Source organism: Globicephala melas, chromosome 1, assembly GCF_963455315.2.
Source record: "Globicephala melas chromosome 1, mGloMel1.2, whole genome shotgun sequence".
Classification (NCBI taxonomy): domain Eukaryota; kingdom Metazoa; phylum Chordata; class Mammalia; order Artiodactyla; family Delphinidae; genus Globicephala; species Globicephala melas.
Window position 1 is genome coordinate 101,950,038 of NC_083314.1, and position 19,641 is coordinate 101,969,678.

At 36.1% G+C, this 19,641-nt stretch overlaps 1 protein-coding gene across 1 annotated transcript in view; it reads left to right on the forward strand.

Annotated features, from left to right (window-relative positions):
* DPYD (dihydropyrimidine dehydrogenase) overlaps positions 1-19,641 on the forward strand; it is an 849,503-nt gene continuing 829,862 nt past the window's right edge. Inside the window, exons 1-2 of the mRNA XM_030868763.3 lie at positions 1-3,754; positions 6,262-6,629. The gene's annotated coding sequence lies outside the window, so the exon portion shown is untranslated. The remainder of the gene's footprint in view (positions 3,755-6,261; positions 6,630-19,641) is intronic.

Here is a 19,641-nt window from a genome sequence, read left to right on the forward strand (position 1 = left end):
TGCTTTAGTGTATACAGAATGTAACTTGGTTATACGTTTGACAAAGTCCTACTTTAATCACAACTTAAGCTATAATTCCTACCTATGGGTGTTATTGAGAAGTTTTCACTTTTTTCTATGTTAATTCATGATTTATAATGTTGAATACATTTGTGAAATACTAAGCTTTCTGAAACAACAAACCACACAGTGTGAGTAAACTTGCAAAGTACTGGCTTTTTTTTCTCCTCCGCAAATATTTGGTATGAAATTTGCTTCCATTTCATAATGTGGAGTTTTCTCAGAAACCAATTTACTAGAATCACATAGAAAAAAAACAACAAATCAAAGTATCCCAAATAATGAGTTTGCCAGGTTAATATTTAAAGATACCACCATTACTTGTAACATTTTAACCACATGCAAATATTAGTCCTAACAGCTTATAATGAATAACTTCAGAGTAAAGTGGACCTCCCTCTTCAAATTCCACCCTCTCCATATCTTTATGGGGGAAAAAAGGTATGCTAGTTAGCATCTCCTGATTGCAAAACCTGACACTCACTTAGGTAATCTACATAATGTTAGGTGGTCAGGTTGAAGATACAAAATATAAATAAGGAAAACAAGATTCTCAAGTGACCCAGGGGTCGTTAAATAGAGACCATAACATATAGAGTTCCCAGAGATGACATGACTCAAGACAGCTCTAGGAAGATCGTATCACCTCTCAGTCCCAGGAAGTTGTCCTTAACCACTATTTTCTTTCCATCACTTGCAAATTTTGAATTCTACCCCTCACTTTTTTCTACCTTTTGGTTTCTGCTGACTCATACGTCTGGCTGTTATTTTCATCTGGGACGCTCAATGACATTTGAGATAGGGCTTTTCTTGATTGTGCAAGACGCTTTCACACACTGCACAGTATTGACTGGGCCTCAGACAATAAATGCCTGTAGCACACAGGTCGTTGTTAAACCAAAAGTATCCCAACGCTTCTCCAAGCTTCCCTAGAGGGTGAAATGTCTCCTCCCCACTCAGGGAAGAATGACACGGGGTAATAGGAGCTTTCTGCCTCCTCTCTGGCTAACAAATGGCTGGCTGTCATAGTTTGTAACAGGTAGGAGTTTTTCCACAAATGTTGGTTGCAATTCATATCATATTTATTCGATTGAATAAAAATAAAGAGACCATAGTCTTAACACGTAATCCAACAATAATGCTTCTAGGTACTTGCCAAATTGATTTGAAAACTGCGCTCATACAAAAATCTGCACATGAAGCACAAGAAAATATGCTCAACATCATTAGTCATTAGAGAAATGGAAATCAAAACTCTAGGAAGATACTGCTTCATACCCCTTAGATGGCTATAATAAAAATAATGGACAATGACAAGTATTGGTGAGGACGGAGAGAAATTGAAACTTTCATACATTGCTGGTGGGAATTTAAAATAGTAAAACTGCTTTGGAAAACATTTTGGCAGTTCCACAAAGAGTAAAAACATAGAGTTAGCATATGACTCAGCAATTCAACTCCTAGGTATAGACCCAAGAGAAATGAAAACATATGCTCATATAAAGATTGTACATAAATATTTATAGCAGTATTATTCTTTTTTTTAAATTTTATTTTATTTATTTATTTATGTTTGCGGTACGCGGGCCTCTCACTGCTGTGGCCCCTCCCGCCGCGGAGCACAGGCCCCGGACACGCAGGCCCAGCGGCTCCGCGGCATATGGGATCCTCCCGGACCGGGGCACGAACCTGCGTTCCCTGCATCGGTAGGCGGACTCCCAACCACTGCGCCACCAGGGAAGCCCGAGCAGTATTATTCTTAATAGCCAAAAAGTACAAACAACCCAAACGTCCATCAACTAAAGAAAGGATAAACAAAGTATGCTATATCCATAAAATGGACTATTATTCAGACATAAAGAGCAATTAGTGTTGTTACATGGTACAACATGGATGAACTTTGAAAACATTATGATAAGTTAAAGAAGTCAGAAACAAAACACAACATACTGTATGGTTCCATTTATATGAAACGTCCCCAGATAGACAAAGCCATAGAGACAAAAAGTAGATTAGTGATTGCCAGGGACTGGGGGCAAGGGACACTGTAGAGTAATTTCTAATGGATACAAGTTTTCATTTTGGGGTGCTGAGATTATTCTGGAATTAGTGGTGATGATTATATAACATTGTAAATGTACTAAAAATACTTAAATATACATCTTTAAAGGATGAATTTTATGGTATGTAAATTATGTCAAAAAATTTTTTAAAGTAAGATAAAAATCAATATTACATATGCATGTTTACAGAAACTTTATTCATAGTCACTAAAAGTTGGAAGCAACCAGGATGTCTTTCTTTTTGTTAAACAAACTGTGGTATATCCAAATAACAGAATACTAGTCAGTGATAAAAGTAATGAGCTAGCAAGGCATACAAAAATATGCATGAATCTTAAATGCATATTACTAAGTGCAAGACGTCAGTCTGAAAGGCTACATACTGTGTGAGTCCATCTAAACGAAATTCTGGAAAAGGTAAAACTGTAGAATGGGTAAACAGGCTAATAGTTGCCAAGGGTTCCAGAAGAGGGAAGGTTTGAATAGATGAAATAAAGGAGATATTTTAGGACAATTAAACTATTCTGCATGATGCTAATAGAGAATATATGACATAATGCATTTGTCAATCAATACCCATAGAACTTCACAACACCAACAGCAAACTTTAATGTACGCAAATTAAAAAGAAATTATTTAGGAAATCAAGTGATCCCGAGATAGAATGCAGACTGTGACAAAAGGATCTAACTGTATTACAAATGCACAAAATAACCTCACTGAAAGAAGTGGGGGAACAGGTGTTAACCAAAGCAACTTTGGAAATTAGCAGAGTCTGTAAAACTAGGCAAAAGTAACTACAAAAGCAATGTATTGTTGCTTCCCACTGGATCATGGGTTAACAGTTCTGGTACTGCTATACATGTGCACTGAAACTGAACAATTAAGTAAATGGATGGTGGATGATGGATGGTGGATGATGGGAGTCAGTTCTCTCACCGTTGGGATAAGAGGTTACAGAAAAGCAAGGGGAGAAGGTTAGATGATCTACGTAGTAATGGATTAGAGTTGAAGACGTCAGTATAAACTCACATTTAGTTTAATATAGTCACAGAAGGATACATAGGAAATATTTATAGATATTTATCTACATGAGGGTGAGTATACATACACGTATTTCCTTGCTCTGTCTGCTGAGAAGGCCTAGAAGCAATGACACTCTGGTAGCAGTAAGCATACCTCGTGCCCAGATCTTGGTTTCTAATACCATTCTCCAATAAAATGAACCAGGGCTCCTTGGAGAAATCGTTGCTTCCAGACTGTTCAGGAAGTACACACGATAAGCCTGCAGCATATTGTAGTGCCAGAAAGAAAGTGGTAAAACACACACACACACACAGTTATGAGCTGAATGTTTGTATCTCCTCCAAATTCATATGTTGAAGCCCCAATCCCCAATTTGGAGATGGAGGCTTTGAGAGATAATTAGGTTTAGATGAAGGTGGGGCCCCCATGACGGCATTAAAATCAGAGCTTGTTCTTTCTTTCTCTCTCATTCTCTCTTTCTCTCTCTCTCCCCACCATGTGAGGATAAAATTAAAAGGCAATCATCTGCAAACCAGGAAGAGGGCCCTCACTGAGGAACTGAATGAGCTGGCATCTTGTTCTTGGATTTCCCAGCCTCCAGAACTGTAAGAAATAAATTCTTGTTGTTTAAGCAACCCAGTCTATGGTATTCTGTTATAGCAGCCTCCTGAGTCGACTAATACTCGCACTGTCACACACACACACACACACACACACACACACACACACACATAAATGGAATCTTAAAGCAACACAGAAGCCAACTTAAGGAGCTCTCAATGTTTACAGCTGGAACAATTTGAGTAACAAAATAAAGTGGTACTGTATTATAACCTAAACTATTTTAAAAAATCCATGAATCTACACTAATATAAATTAATTATTGAATAAGTAAATACATGGGAGAGAATTTTAAAAGCTTCCATGCAGAAGAATTACAGGTAATTTATATAGATTCTCAGTCCTCAAGGAAGGGGAGCATGACCCCCATCCTCTGTTCTTTCTGCCTATCCAAACCTACCTCGGTTTCGAAGCACAGATCAGACTCTATCTCCTTTACATACTTCTCTACCTATTCACTCTTCCCCACCAACCACTGATCTTCTTTTTTCTAAACATTAAATATAAGCTTTTATAGTGACTTCATCACTCCGTTCCTACCCCCCGCCCCCCGCAAATACAGTATGGAAAAAGAGAGAGGGAAAAAGTGTAACTTCACAGTGGAGAAACCTGACAAATACTATTTCAGCCAAATGATCAAGTTTAATATCAAAAGTGATGTCAGACTGATAGCATATACTTTTGATATTATGCAATGAGAATGGCATTTTACTTCTGTGGTCTTCCTCCCCCAAATCCTTAGCCCAGTGTAATCATGAGAAAAACATCAGACAATCTTCATTAAGGGTCATTCTACAAAATACCTAACCAGCACTCCTCAAAACTGTTAATATCATTAAAAAAAAAGGATTTCTGAGAAACTACCAGAGCCAAGAAGAATCTCAGGAGACATGCCAACTAAATATAACATGGTATAGAGGATGGGATCTTGCAACAATAAAAAAAAAAATTAGGTAAAAAATAAAGAAATATGAATAAAGTTTGAACTTTAGTTAGTAATAGTGGACTGATATTGGTTCATTAACCTGACCTATGTACCATACTAATTTAAGATGGAAATAATAATGAAAACTGGATGTGAGATACACGGGAACTCTCTGTACTACCTTTGCAACTTTTCTGTAAATCTAAAATTTTTCTAAAATAAAAGGTTTATAAAAAAATAAAGAGATCATCCAGGGTCTACGTAATGTCATGTAATATTAGACTTTGATCTTTCACTATGTGCTCTTTCATATTTTTTATCAGAATTCCTGCCTAGACAACACAGTGCCTTTGAGGACTGTTGCTCCAAAGGAGGGTCAACTTCCACTTTATCTGGCTAAGTTATGGGGGACACTTGCCACGATCCTCAAAAGTGTGAAACTTAGCACTGGGTCTTTGCAGAAACGAGCCTTCAGCTTCTAAGACCCTACCTATTCAGAGGGCCTCTACTCTGTGGAAGCTGCACTCACTTTTGTTTTTTCACACTCCTTCCCATTTCCACTCAGGACTGAGGGTCAACTCTCATTCTCACCCCACTCCCAAAACATAAGGCCTCTACTATCCCTGTCCTTTTCTTTCTCAAAATATGAATTCATATCTCAAAAAGGGCTTCTTCAGCCAAAAATCCCTCTACCAGAATGACAAAATAATCTATTTTTCTAACTTTGCTTGATGGGCAGGAGGATTGGAAAATAATTCCTTAGAAACAAGGGAGAGCTTCCTTCCCAGGAGCCAGATGAAGGGAGAGAGGGAATTCACAAGCCATTCACAATTAATGAATTAACATTCACAACTAATGAATCACCTACCCACAGTGATAGACAAAATGCTTCTTCTAAAGCAACAACCAACCAACAAATGAACAAACAGCAATAATCCCCCATTTCACTACCACCACTTCTAAAGGTATATAATAAAATTTTATTCCTAGGAACACCAGAGTCTCTAAGCAAAATTCTAAGGTTGAGAATATGATTGAGCCACACATTACTACAGGAGAAGTTTGGCTCCGGGATCCCAAATAAACACTAGACAGTCAGAATTTATTAGATAACATAGCTGCATGGTGCAGAATATGGCCACCTTACACAGAAGAAACCAGCTATGAGTACTTGGTTAGCAGATTACAGAATAATATCTTGATAATTTGCTATGTATTTTTCTTTTTCCTTTCCTCATTTTTTGTGTTTCCTCTATTTATTCAGTCAGATTATAGCCTGAAATGAGGGTTGTAAAACACGAGTAAAATGAGTCAGATTTTCTTTTTCATTTTAAAACTTGAGATCCAGGAACAAGGTTATGCTACCTCATAATATTTGGGAAGAATATGTGGTCAATCTCTATATTCCTCATTTTTCCTATCAAGAATGAAAGATTAGTCACTTGTGGGTTTCTCAGAAAAGAACTTGAGCTCTGCCTGTTTTGCTTCCCCTCACACTCATCCCATCCCTAACACATTCCCAATGTAGCTACAGTAGCAAAATAATGTGTTCCCTCTGTTCCATAGGCGCACAGCAGTAACTGAGAGAGAACAGGATGCTTTGGAGGCCTTGTCTTCAGGAAAGAAGAGCAAACTGTACTTACATGTGTGGACAGTGAACAGAATGGATGATGGTCATCTCATCTTTTATCACAGAGAAACATGAAAATGACCGAGGACCAGGTGCCCACCCTCCTTACTAAGACGCCGGCACTTTGTCAACTGCCTAGAATTTAGAAGAAGCAACTCTGTGTGAAAGGGAAAAGAAGCCTTACAATGAACGAGATTTTGGTTTTGCCATTTGACTGATTAAGGATTCAGAATAAAAATTAAGTTCTGTTAGAGAGTAATTTAAGTTACATTTCTGGTGAACCTAACTGAGTCTGAACTCTAAGGTTAGTAACTGCTACCTTTATATCAACACTTGAAAAATGGGAAGAATGCCTTTCTTGATAATCATAACTTTGAGAAATCTCTGTTAAATATAAAACTGAAGGAATTATATTGAAGGAAAAAAGTGAGGAAGATTAGTTATATAAAATATTCCGTATGTTTCCTTACAGTTTTCAGCCCCCTTGCAATTAGGAGGGTAATATAACTTGTTTTGGCTATTGGACTATGAGTGGAAATGACACGTGTCATTTCTAGTTTAAGTATTTAATTGTTAAGATGAAAACTTCCTGCATCTTTTTAATGTGCTGCAGTGACTGAGGAGGCCACATGTTCCAGAGGGTACAACCAAAAGAAAGTGAAAGCTCTGGCAACTAGGTCCCAGGATTACTGTATGGAGCAGAGGGTCTGGGTCGACCCACATGGGAAATGTATCATGAGTAAGACATAAACCTTGTGGTATTAAGCCTCTGAAATTTCTGCCATCATTTGTTATTGCAGCATAACCTAACCTATACTTAATAACACTCAAAATTTAGAATAACATGAATCTACTAAATATCATATTTTGTGTTAAGTGAAAAAAATCAGGTTACAAATCAAGGTTATTAAAATAATTCCACCTGTGTAAAACAGTTGTATAAATTGACATAGATTAAAGCATTGATGGTGGAATTATGAGTGTTACATATTTTCTCCCTTTTTTTTTTTACATTTTTATTATCACATATTCAGAAAAAATAAATTATGAATACAAAATGACCACATATTCCTCAAAACCTCACTAGTGGATTGTATATAGTCTTAGGTACCATAATAGCAAGTAGGATAATTTTTCTTTCAAATTAAAATCAATATTTGCAGGGCACAAACTTCTGAATTTCCATAATCTGATAATTTTATTAGAACATCAATTCAAAGCTATAAGCATTTGCTGAGCATTTATTCAGTGCCCAATAATGTGCCATATGTTTTCTAAGACAAAAAGAAAATATATGTCAGTTACTGGATCATTACACTCAAAATCTTACTGGGTGACAAAGACTTAACCAAGAATTGGTACACAATGGCACATAAGCATAACTCTACTTCATTCTACCAAATATATTAAATAAAGCACTGAGTTGAATGCATATGCATAGTGTTCCTTGAAGCAAACTTGATATATTATGCTAAATCTCAGGCTAGAACTTAGGTGCTTAAATAGGTGGATCAAATCACAAAATATTAGAATTTGAAGACATCGTGGGCAATACTGGTTAAGAAAATGGGCTATGAATTTGGAAATATCTATGTTCATCCTGAAACTTTGATATTTCTGGTAGTGTGACTTTGGTCACGTACTTAAACTCCTGAAGGCTCAATTTCCTTTACTATAAAACAAGCATAATAATATCTCCTGAGATAGATTTAAGTATTGAATGAGATAATATACATAATGCACTCAAGGCAGTGCCTGGCATAGAGTAATCTCTCAATAAAAGGTAGATATTTTTATTACTCCATCCCACCATGTAGTTTTACTCTGGGAATAAACATAGAAGTTAAAGAATTAGGGGATTATGTAAAGTCATAAGGCTATGTGAACTCATACTATACTTGAAATGTAGTATTAAATGCACTAAATATCCCAACAAACATATGACTCTAATAAATATGGGAAAATAGGCTATGAAAGGTAATCACTATGTAGTTTTCCAACTAGGGATTCTCAGAAGCTACCCCTACTTTTGATCTCACCTCATGACTGACACTTTCCATCTACTTTCTCCTTTATCTACTTTATCATGTCAAGGGGATGGGGATGTCCCTGGTTATAAGCTTTCATTGTATCCTTCATGATTTAGAGTGGATAGTACAGCAAGTTAGGGTAGTCAGTGTCAACTAGGGGCACCAGAACTAGGGTGAGGATCCAGGTGAGATTTTGGAGTGAGAATTAGGATATGGTTCCATGGGATGTGGCTAATTAACTGTAGTGGAATCTGGGGAAAGAGAAAATAGAGGGATAGAGAAGTTCAAGAAATATGGGAATGGTGACATTTATTCCCCCACCTATAATAGCGTTACTCATACTGGTATATTTATCATCAGGTAACTGGATACCAAGCAAGGTCAGGAATGAGAAAATAATAATCCTTAGGATTATTGGGAGAAGTATCATGGAGAGGGAGAAGGAATGAGTTGAATGACTTGAAGAACTAGATTAGGTACAGAGGGAAAATGGACAACAATCCAGAAGAGGGCAACAACATGGGAAAAAGAAGACTGAAATAAATGGAGGCTGGTTTGCATTGGGGTAATGAGGATACTGCCCTAACTTTGTCCTTATTAGTCCTTTTAATCTCAAGAATTGTCAACACTGTGGCAACTGACAATAACAGGAATAGCTGTTTTATGACAAATAAGCTTGAGAGCTCTGACACAGTTCACAATCACCTTCAGCCAGTGAAGCTACCCAACTGTGCCAGACTCAAACCGATGACCTTGAGGTGAAAAGTTCTATTGTCACAACATTTCTGATCACCAAGTTTCCCATGTTTTTTAAACTCCTTTCCTTAATATTCTACAGTGTGCTTATTTTCATGGCTATAAAGTCATCCTCAGATTTTCAATGATATTTACTACTATATTGCAGGGTATTTTAACTGATGTTAGTTCAAATCAATTCTGGAGAAACTTTCCAGCCAAGGGAATTGCAAGCTAGCTGGTTGACACTGGAGGTCAAATACTCCAGGGTATGTGTCTCAAATCACTTAATTCTTCACAGCAAATTAGAAATGGGACTCCAGCTGGTGCTAAAGCATAAGACAGACTTGCTGTATAAGGACAAGCTGCTGCTTGGATTTCGAGTCTTTATATTCCTAAAATAAAAAATATGAGACTCCATTTCCCTTCCCCAATCTCATTCTTTCAGAGAAAAGCTTTCTTAACAACAGCAAAAATCTGGCCAACTGATTTCAATACATAAATCTTGTCAAGGTATAAAAATAAAATATGATTTAAACAGCAACCTGTAATCTCCTGTTGACGACCAGCTGTGCCTCCTATTAGTATTAATGGAACTTACACAGGCATAATAAGAAGGAGGGGAAAATGCCACCTTATGCTTTTTGCACACCTTAACATTTTTACAGCAAGTCTGATTACGAGGGTTTACTTGAGCAGCAATTAAACACTGATTGATTACTAAGTACAATTTGTATTCCAGGCAACATGCAAATGGCAATGAAATTCTCGGATAGGGAATGGAATAAATTCTTCTCACATCAGAGAGAGAATCACATTTTTTAAATAGCAAATGTTTTCTTACATGGAGAAAAGAAGTTCACTGTAAGATTTTTTTTAATAATACATTTTTACCCAAAGACAATAAGCCTTGATTCATTTTAGAAAGAATAAATGATATAATTTCTTCAAATTGTACTTCCCAGTTCACCTTCAGACTACATCTCTCTTTCTATTATGACAAACCATACAGATGAAAAGTTTAATATTCAGTCACAAATATACTGACTTTGGCTATAGTCACAACTATAAACAATATTTTTTTTCCATCAGATTTTGGCATTGTGGAAATACTGTCTACGTTTAAATTGAAAGTGGAATGAAAGGCTGATTTATTAAATGTCTAGCATGTGCCAGATACTATACTAGGTGTAGGCAATATAACAGAGAATAAGAAAGAAAGCAGTCTTTGATCATAGTACTCATGACATAGAAGGAGAAACTGACACTAAATGGGTATACAAAACAGATATAATGTCAGTGGATGTGCAGCAAAGAAAAATGTTCAGTAGAAAGATATGGATGTTGATGTGTATGTCTACCTATGCATGTTCAGGGGAAAATGACAGAAAGAGAGCATTCAGAGCTTTGTACTTGCTGTTCCCTGAGTGTGGAATATCCTCATACAACATTGTTTAGTGGTCACCTGTTCAGTATCATTTTGGTATTACTCCAAGGAAAAAGACTAGGAAGAACTAAGAAGCTGGTGTGTTGGGTAAGTAATAAGACCAGAGTGGCTGAAGTGGTGTGAGCTGGAGAAGAATGGGAGGAGAAGAGAACAGAGATACAGAATGTTCAGATCCTGAAAGGCCTTGTAGACCATACTACAGAATTTGGATTTTACTTTAGTTTAATGAGAAGCCATTGATAGGTTTTGAACAGGGGAGTGTTATGATTTAACAATATTTTTCAGTCATCGATCTAGTCCCTACATGTATGTAAGGAATACATTTTAAGTGTGCTCTCCCTTGCAATCTGCATTTTTCTTGAAAAACTGGCTCATATATAACTATTTTCACTTCTTGACAATGGAATGTAAAAGAAAAACTGCAGTTAATAGTCTTATAATCAGATGTGCTTAAAAAGAAAAGGCAGGGACTTCCCTGGTGACACAGAGGTTAAGAATCTGCCTGCCAAGGCAGGGGACATGGGTTCGAGCCCTGGTCCAGGGAGATCCCACATGCCGCAGAGCAACAAAGCCCATGGGCCACAACTACTGAGCCTGTGCTCTAGAGCCTGTGAGCCACAACTACTGAGCCTGCTCACCTAGAGCCCATGTTCTGCAATAAAAGAAGCCACTGCAATGAGAAGCCCGCGCACCACGACGAAGAGTAGCCCCCACTCGCCGCAACTAGAGAAAGCCCATGTGCAGCAGCAAAGACCCAACACAGCCAAAAATAAATAAATAAGTAAATAAATAAATAAAAGGCAGAAATGGGCAGAAGACCTAAATAGACATTTCTCCAAAGAAGATATACAGATTGCCAACAAACACACGAATCATTAGAGAAATGCAAATCAAAACTACAATGAGATATCATCTCACACCGGTCAGAATGGCTATCATCAAAATATCTACAAACAATAAATGCTGGGGAGGGTGTGGAGTAAAGGGAACCCTCTTGCACCATTGGTGGGAATGTAAATTGATACAGCCACTATGGAGAACAGTATGGAGGTTCCTTAAAAAACTAAAAATAGAACTACCATATGACCCAGCAATCTCACTACTGGGCATATGCCCTGAGAAAACCATAATTCAAAAAGAGTCATGTACCAAAATGTTCATTGCAGCTCTATTTACAATAGCCAGGACATGGAAGCAACCTAAGTGTCCATCAACAGATGAATGGATAAAGAAGATGTGGCGCATATATGCAGTGGAATATTACTCAGCCATAAAAAGGAATGAAACTGAGTTATTTGTGGTGAGGTGGATGGACCTAGGGACTGTCATACACAGTGAAGTAAGTCAGAAAGAGAAAAACAAATACCATATGCTAACACATATATATGGAATCTAAAAAAAAAAAGAAAGAAAATGGTCAGAAGACCCTAGGGGCAAGACAGGAATAAAGATGCCGACCTACTAGAGGATGGACTTGAGGATATGGGGAGGGGGAAGGGTAAGCTGGGACAAAGTGAGAGAGTGGCATGGACATATATACACTACCAAACGTAAAATCGATAGCTAGTGGGAAGCAGCCACATAGCACAGGGAGATCAGCTCTGTGCTTTGTGACCACCTAGAGGGGTGGGATAGGGAGGGTGTGAGGGAGGGAAATGCAAGAGGGAAGAGATATGGGAACATATATATATGTTTAACTGATTCACTTTGTTATAAAGCAGAAATTGACACACCATTGTAAAGCAATTATACTCTAATAAAGATGTTTAAAAAAAAAGAAAAGGCAGAAATTGTTACTGTTTAGGATATTGTTATGAATGGCAGGGAGAGATGGAAGAAAAGTAAGGAAAGAGCTATGATGTCTATAAAACAAAAATTTAGAAAAAAACTACTTGAGATCTTGTTGTCCAGTAGATTACTTTTGGGGGCAGGATGTTTGTTTATGTTCTTTGTGCAGATTTCCAGTATAAAGACTTCATATCTTCCTTAGTAATTCGTTCTAATATTTCATCACTTTGGCATAGAGGCTATTTTCCTTATAGCCAATTAAACTCTTTGATAATTTATTAATTCATCTCTTGATCTGATGTCAGAATAGAAAACTGTTCACTATTCTTATAAAAAACCTATTTAAATGAATCATTTTTTCAAACTCAGCAAGCTTTATCTTCTCTAGGCTAAATGATCTCAAATTCCTTCATCTTTCTCTACTTTTATTGCTTTAGCCAATTTTTTTCTTATTCTCAGAACAATCTATTTTAAACTGTGAATTGCTTTTTGTATCATTGCATCATATGAGTTGTTTTGAGATTTGTGTTGCATGCTTAGTAATTCAGCTTAGTGCAAATGATGGGAGAAAGATGACAATAGAGCTTATCACCTAGACATGGATTTATTGTATGAATCAACCACAAATACATGTATTTACATAGGATGTGGTTGATACATATAGTTACACATGTAACTTATATGTTTGACTCTTACTGTAGATTTATTGTATGAATCAACCACAAATACATGTATTTACATAGGATGTGGTTGATACATATAGTTACACATGTAACTTATATGTTTGACTCTTACTGTAGCACAGAAAAGTCACCATTTAGATAATATCATTCTCCAAACATCAGGATTATTATAGGTCACAGGTAGACTAGGCTAGACTAGACTAGAATAGATAGATACATAGTTAGGAAGATAGGTGGATTCTGTAGGAGAATATAGGCTACCAGTACACTATTTCAAGTTGAAACACATACTGAATGAAGGAGTCCTAGGCAAGAATCCAGGATATGCCTGGATTCAGTCTTGAGAAGATACACAGTTAATCTTACTAAGCCTCTTTTCTTTTCACTGTGATAATTAATATGAAGTTTACATAGTAGACACTTTAAAAGTTAGTACCATTCTCCTTGAAGAAAACTAAAAATGCACTTTTTAAATTCCAGTGCATTTACAACAAACAAACAAAATTCACACATTTCTAACATTGTTTTATCAATAATAACTTCTACACACACACAAAAAAAGTAGTTATCAGAAATTCCCATAAAATACATAAGCATCAGTTTCTCTATCTTTAAATTCTGATTGCTGTGATGATTAAATCGGAAATTATATGTAATGTCCTAGGCATACAGTAGCTGATCAATAAAGGCAGGTATTTTTATTAGTCCTAAGTAAAATTAATGACTAAGCATGCATGGTTCAACAGAGGACACCACACAGCAATCGATGGTAGCTAAGGCTAGTACAGATGGGAAGGTGGCTCTGTCCACACATTCTAGTCATTAATTACCCAGCAACAAGTGTGGGCCAGGAATATCTCTCCCTAGAACAACAGTGCATGCCAAGATCCTAACTGTTCAATACAATTTCTCAGAAAGAAACATTTGGTGGCCTTTAAATAGAAAGTATGATGCCAAAAGGATGTTTTTGGGTTCATATTTTTTAATCTCCAAATTGCAAATAGTGGTGTTGAAAAATGTTTCTCGACTGAAAGATATATTCTTTAGGGGGCAAAAGTCAATCCTGAAATATGTTAATGTTTTTTATATCCTAATGATGGTGCTGAGGAGGACAAAAAAAATAATCTAAAACCCTTAAAAAACAAACTTTTGTGTGTGTGTAACACAGATGGTTGGAATAAATTATGGGACTCAATAAAAAGCAGTTCAATTTACTTAGTTTTAAAATCCATTTGGACATTTATCAAAGATCACATTGTGAAATATATTTGTGCTACTTGGAAGAGTCATGCTAATCAGTATCCCTCACCTTCCCACTTCTCTGATTGAAAAAAAAAAGGAAAAGAATAAGACGATATTTAAAAGAATTTCTTTCAATTAAAGTTTAAAACAAGATAGTTGAATTTATGAGTTCAGTGATGACTAACCTTAACCAATAAATCTAAACAGTATACTGAGTGATAAAATATATCTATATACACACAAATATGTCACATACAATGGCACAAACATGTAATTTTTAGTGCTTCTAAAAGAGTGTTAAAATACTTTAGGAACGTTTATCCTGCCTGTGATACAAACTGTTGTTGGGTAGGAAGAAATTTTCCTCTACCTTTCTAGGTTCTTCTGGCTGGTCTAAGAATTAAATTGACATGAGACAGATTAACAAGAGAAAATCAAACAAAAATTTAATAACATGTATACATGGGAGAGACCCAGAAAAACTGAATGACTCGCCAAAATGGCTGAAGCCCTCACCATAAACACCATCTTCAGCTAAAGACAAAAGAGGGATAAATTGGAAGATTGGGATTGACACATACACACTACTATATATAAAATTGATAACTAATAAGGACCTGCTGAATAGCACAGGGAACTCTACTCAATACTCTGTAATGGTCTATATGGGAAAAGAATCTGAAAAAGAGTGGATATATGTATTTGTATAATAGATTCACTTTGCTGTACACCTGAAACTAACACAATATTGTAAGTCAATTATACCTCAATAAAAATTTAAGAAAAAAGAGGATATTGAGAGTGGGAGAATCAGTTTGGGGAGGTATCAGGAAAAGCATAGTAAACAAGGGTGATTGCGATGCAGGTTCAAGTTACTGCTTTCTCTACTGATAAGAGTTTCTAGATATTTAGTCATCCACCTCTCAGGCACAGAAAGACACACTTAAAATGGAGATTCCTCTTACAAATTATGTTTCTTCCAAAAGGGCAACTTCTACGTGGTTTTCAGAGCCCTTTCACGTCTGCTGTTTCTCAGAAAATAACCAATTTAAAACAATTAATATGCCAAAGAGACATATTTGGGGCTGTCAAATGCTGCTCCCCAACACTATCAAACAATTTTTCTCTAGCATTCTGCAAATTAGATGCAATTTTTTAAAGCATAATTTGATAATATTTTCAATAGATGGAGAAGGGACTGCTCAGGACACTTGAAAAAACAAAACTAATGAAACTCTTTGAATGTGTTTAAGACATGAAATAAGAAAATGGAAATATTTTCAAATTTATTTACTTTATACAGGTGACTATACTTATCAAATATTGCCAAGTAAGTTGCTAAGACAAGAACGAGAACAGGAAACATGTTTCAGAGTAAGCTTCTAGCCAGGAGTTTCTCTGATTGCCATACATGATAAATTTCAACTTTTAAATGTCTAAGGATGCACTGGGGCAAGTGCTACTGGGAGAATATACAAGTATGCTGATTTTTAATCCATTTGTTTGTTCAATCAACACATATCTGAGTGCATTTACTTATTTCTAGACACTATGTAAGCTAAGGATTCAAAGATTAACAAGACATAGTCCTTGCCCTTGAACAATTCTCTCTGGTGGGTGAGACAGACTCATAAATGTATAATATTCAACGTTAAATGCTAATACAGAAGTATTAAAAGGTGAAAGGGGACTATAATGTACTAGCTGTATCATGCATTCAGGCAAAATATTTGTTAAGCATATACAGTGTGCTAGGTAGTAGTCCAGATACTGAGAGTATAGCAGTGAACAAAACAACCTTACAGAACTTAAGGTAGATGATGAATGGACACATAATTAAAACAAATAGAATGCTAGTTTGCAGTAATGCAGGAGAGGGGTATGGTGAATGTGAGAAATGGGAGCTGCAGTTTTAATTAGGTAGTCAGAATAGACCTTACCAAAAAGGTGAATTTTACATAGATGCTTGAAGCTGATGAGGGGCTAGTTGTTAGAATATCTGGTAGAATATCACTGCAGGCAGAGGGAACAGCAAATGGAAAGGCCTATCTGGGTAGAGTTGGAGTGAACAAGAACAGTAGGAATTAGGGGGAGAGAGGAATCAGACAGCTAGATCATGCATGACTTATAGGGCACTGTAAATTTTACTGAGTAAATTGGGAAGCCGTGAAGGGTTTGGAGCAAAGGACTGATGTAATTATTACTTTATAGATTAAATAAATCAATACATTCAATCAATTATTTTGTAATAGGACATTATTCAAATATTCAGATTATTTTGTCTAGTTAGATGAGGCTCAAGTAGTGTTCACTATTTGCCAATTTCTATAACTTAAAAAATTGTAGCCAGGACTATGATATTAATAATTCTTTATCCATTCATCCGATGACGGGCACTTAGGTTGTTTCCATCTCCGGGCTATTGTAAATAGAGCTGCAATGAACATTTTGGTACATGACTCTTTTTGAATTTTGGTTTTCTCAGGGTATATGCCCAGTAGTGGGATTGCTGGGTCATATGGTAGTTCTATTTGTAGTTTTTTAAGGAACCTCCATACTGTTCTCCATAGTGGCTGAACCAATTCACATTCCCACCAGCAGTGCAAGAGGGTTCCCTTTTCTCCACACCCTCTCCAGCATTTATTGTTTGTAGATTTTTTGATGATGGCCATTCTGACTGGTGTGAGATGATATCTCATTGTAGTTTTGATTTGCATTTCTCTAATGATTAATGATGTTGAGCATTCTTTCATATGTTTGTTGGCAGTCTGTATATCTTCTTTGGAGAAATGTCTATTTAGGTCTTCTGCCCATTTTTGGATTGGGTTGTTTGTTTTCTTGTTATTGAGCTGCATGAGCTGCTTGTAAATTTTGGAGATTAATCCTTTGTCGGTTGCTTCATTTGCAAATATTTTCTCCCATTCTGAGGGTTGTCTTTTGGTCTTGTTTATGGTTTCCTTTGCTGTGCAAAAGCTTTGAAGTTTCATTAGGTCCCATTTGTTTATTTTTGTTTTTATTTCCATTACTCTAGGAGGTGGGTCAGAAAGGATCTTGCTTTGATTTATGTCATAGAGTGTTCTGCCTATGTTTTCCTCTAAGAGTTTGATAGTTTCTGGCCTTACATTTAGTTCTTTAATCCATTTTGAGCTTATTTTTGTGTATGGTGTTAGGGAGTGATCTAATCTCATACTTTTACATGTACCTGTCCAGTTTTCCCAGCACCACTTGGAATATTACTCAGCCATAAAAAGAAACGAAATTGAGCTATTTGTAATGAGGTGGATAGACCTAGAGTCTGTCATACAGAGTGAAGTAAGTCAGAAAGAAAAAGACAAATACCGTATGCTAACACATATATATGGAATTTAAGAAAAAAATGTCATGAAGAACCTAGGGGTAAAGCAGGAATAAAGACGCAGACCTCTTAGAGAACGGACTTGAGGTTATGGGGAGGGGGAAGGGTGAGCTGTGACAGGGCGAGAGAGAGTCATGGGCATATACACACTAACAAACGCAGTAAGGTAGATAGCTAGTGGGAAGCAGCCGCATGGCACAGGGATATTGGCTCGGTGCTTTGTGACAGCCTGGAGGGGTGGGATGGGGAGGGTGGGAGGGAGGGAGACGCAACAGGGAAGACATATGGGAACATATGTTTATGTATGACTGATTCACTTTGTTATAAAGCAGAAACTAACACACCATTGTAAAGCAATTATACCCCAATAAAGATGTTAAAAAAAAAAAAATAATTCTATGTGCCAGTTTCTATAACTCTTAAAAAATGTTCATCCAGAAATACAATATGAATAATTATTTTCATAGAATTGACTGTAGAATATTATCAACACTTTTGGTATTCAGTTTTTCATATAAAATACTTCATATGAAAATTACAGAGTGCCTAACATGTGTCAAGCACCATGGTAGGAGTAAGGAAGGTCTTCCTTGCATGCACATATACAAATTTATAAAAGGTATATGTGCTTGTGTATTTGCTCATGATGCAATAGAGTTTTTAAAATAACTTTTACTTTTTCCTATAATTAACTAATATGTGTTTGTTACTTATCCATGTATATTCAGACCATATAATCTCATATGTTCTTTGATATATTGTCAGTATCTTTCACTGTGGGTAAAATTCTACAACCCCAGTTCTAAAGACTGCATAAGATTTAACTGTATCCATTCAATACAGTTATTAATCAGTCACCTTTTGTAGGACATTTATGTTGTTACCTTTTTGTTTTTGCATAAACAACATTGGAATGAACCATATTTTTAGGTAAATTTTGCATGGAAGCATAACTTTTTTTTAAGATAAAAATATAAGAAATGAAGTTGCTGGGACAAAGATAATGAACATGTTTAAAATTTGGGTATGTACTGCTAAACTGCTGTAACTATACACCATAAGAAAATTTTACTCATTATAGAGTCTTATGAATCCATTAATTTTCCTATGCCTTGATCACTCCTTAAATTTTCTTTGCCAGTCTGATAGGTGAAAAATCATATCTCATTATCATTTAAATGGCATTTGATTACTAGTTTGGTTGATACAATTTCACTTCTTTATCATCCACTTGCATTCTTTGTTTTTTTGTGAATGGCCCATTAATGCCCTTTATTTATTCATTTATTACTAGAAATCTTTTCCTCTCAGGCTTTCTGTATGCTGTCAAGTTTAGAGAGAGTAATAATATTAATTCCAACATATTTATGTATGTACTATTACTAGGTACTGTGTTAGGCATGGAGAATGAAAAGATACAACACACTCAATACTAAGAAGGACCTCACAATATAGAGGAGGTGGTGATCATGAAAACAAACCAAGAAACAAGAGTAGCCTGTCATTCATTATTCAGAAGATTAAAAATGGATCTTTATAGTTTCATCTTGGAAAATAGGAAGGTAGTCACTGACTGAGAGACAGAATTCCTTCTGGGGTTTAGGTTTTTCTTTCTAGACTTTGATTAAAACCATAGAGATCTGTTTTATTTTTTTGATTCCATATATAAGTGATAACATACAGTATTTGTTTTTCTCTGTCTGACATTTCACTAAGCATAATGCCCTCCAAATCTCTCCATGTTACTGCAAATGGCAAAATTTCATTCCTTTTTTTATGGCTGAGCAGTAGTATTCCATTGTGTATATATATATCACATCTTCTTTATTCATTCATATGATGATGGACACTTAGGCCACTTCCATACCTGGCTACTGTAAATAATGCTGCTGTGAACCTTGGGGTACATATATGTTTTTGACATTGTGTTTTCATTCTCTTCAGATATATACCCAGAAGTGGAATTGTTGGACCATATGGTAGTGCTATTTTTAAGTTTTTGAGGAACCTCCATACTGTACTCCATAATGGCTCTA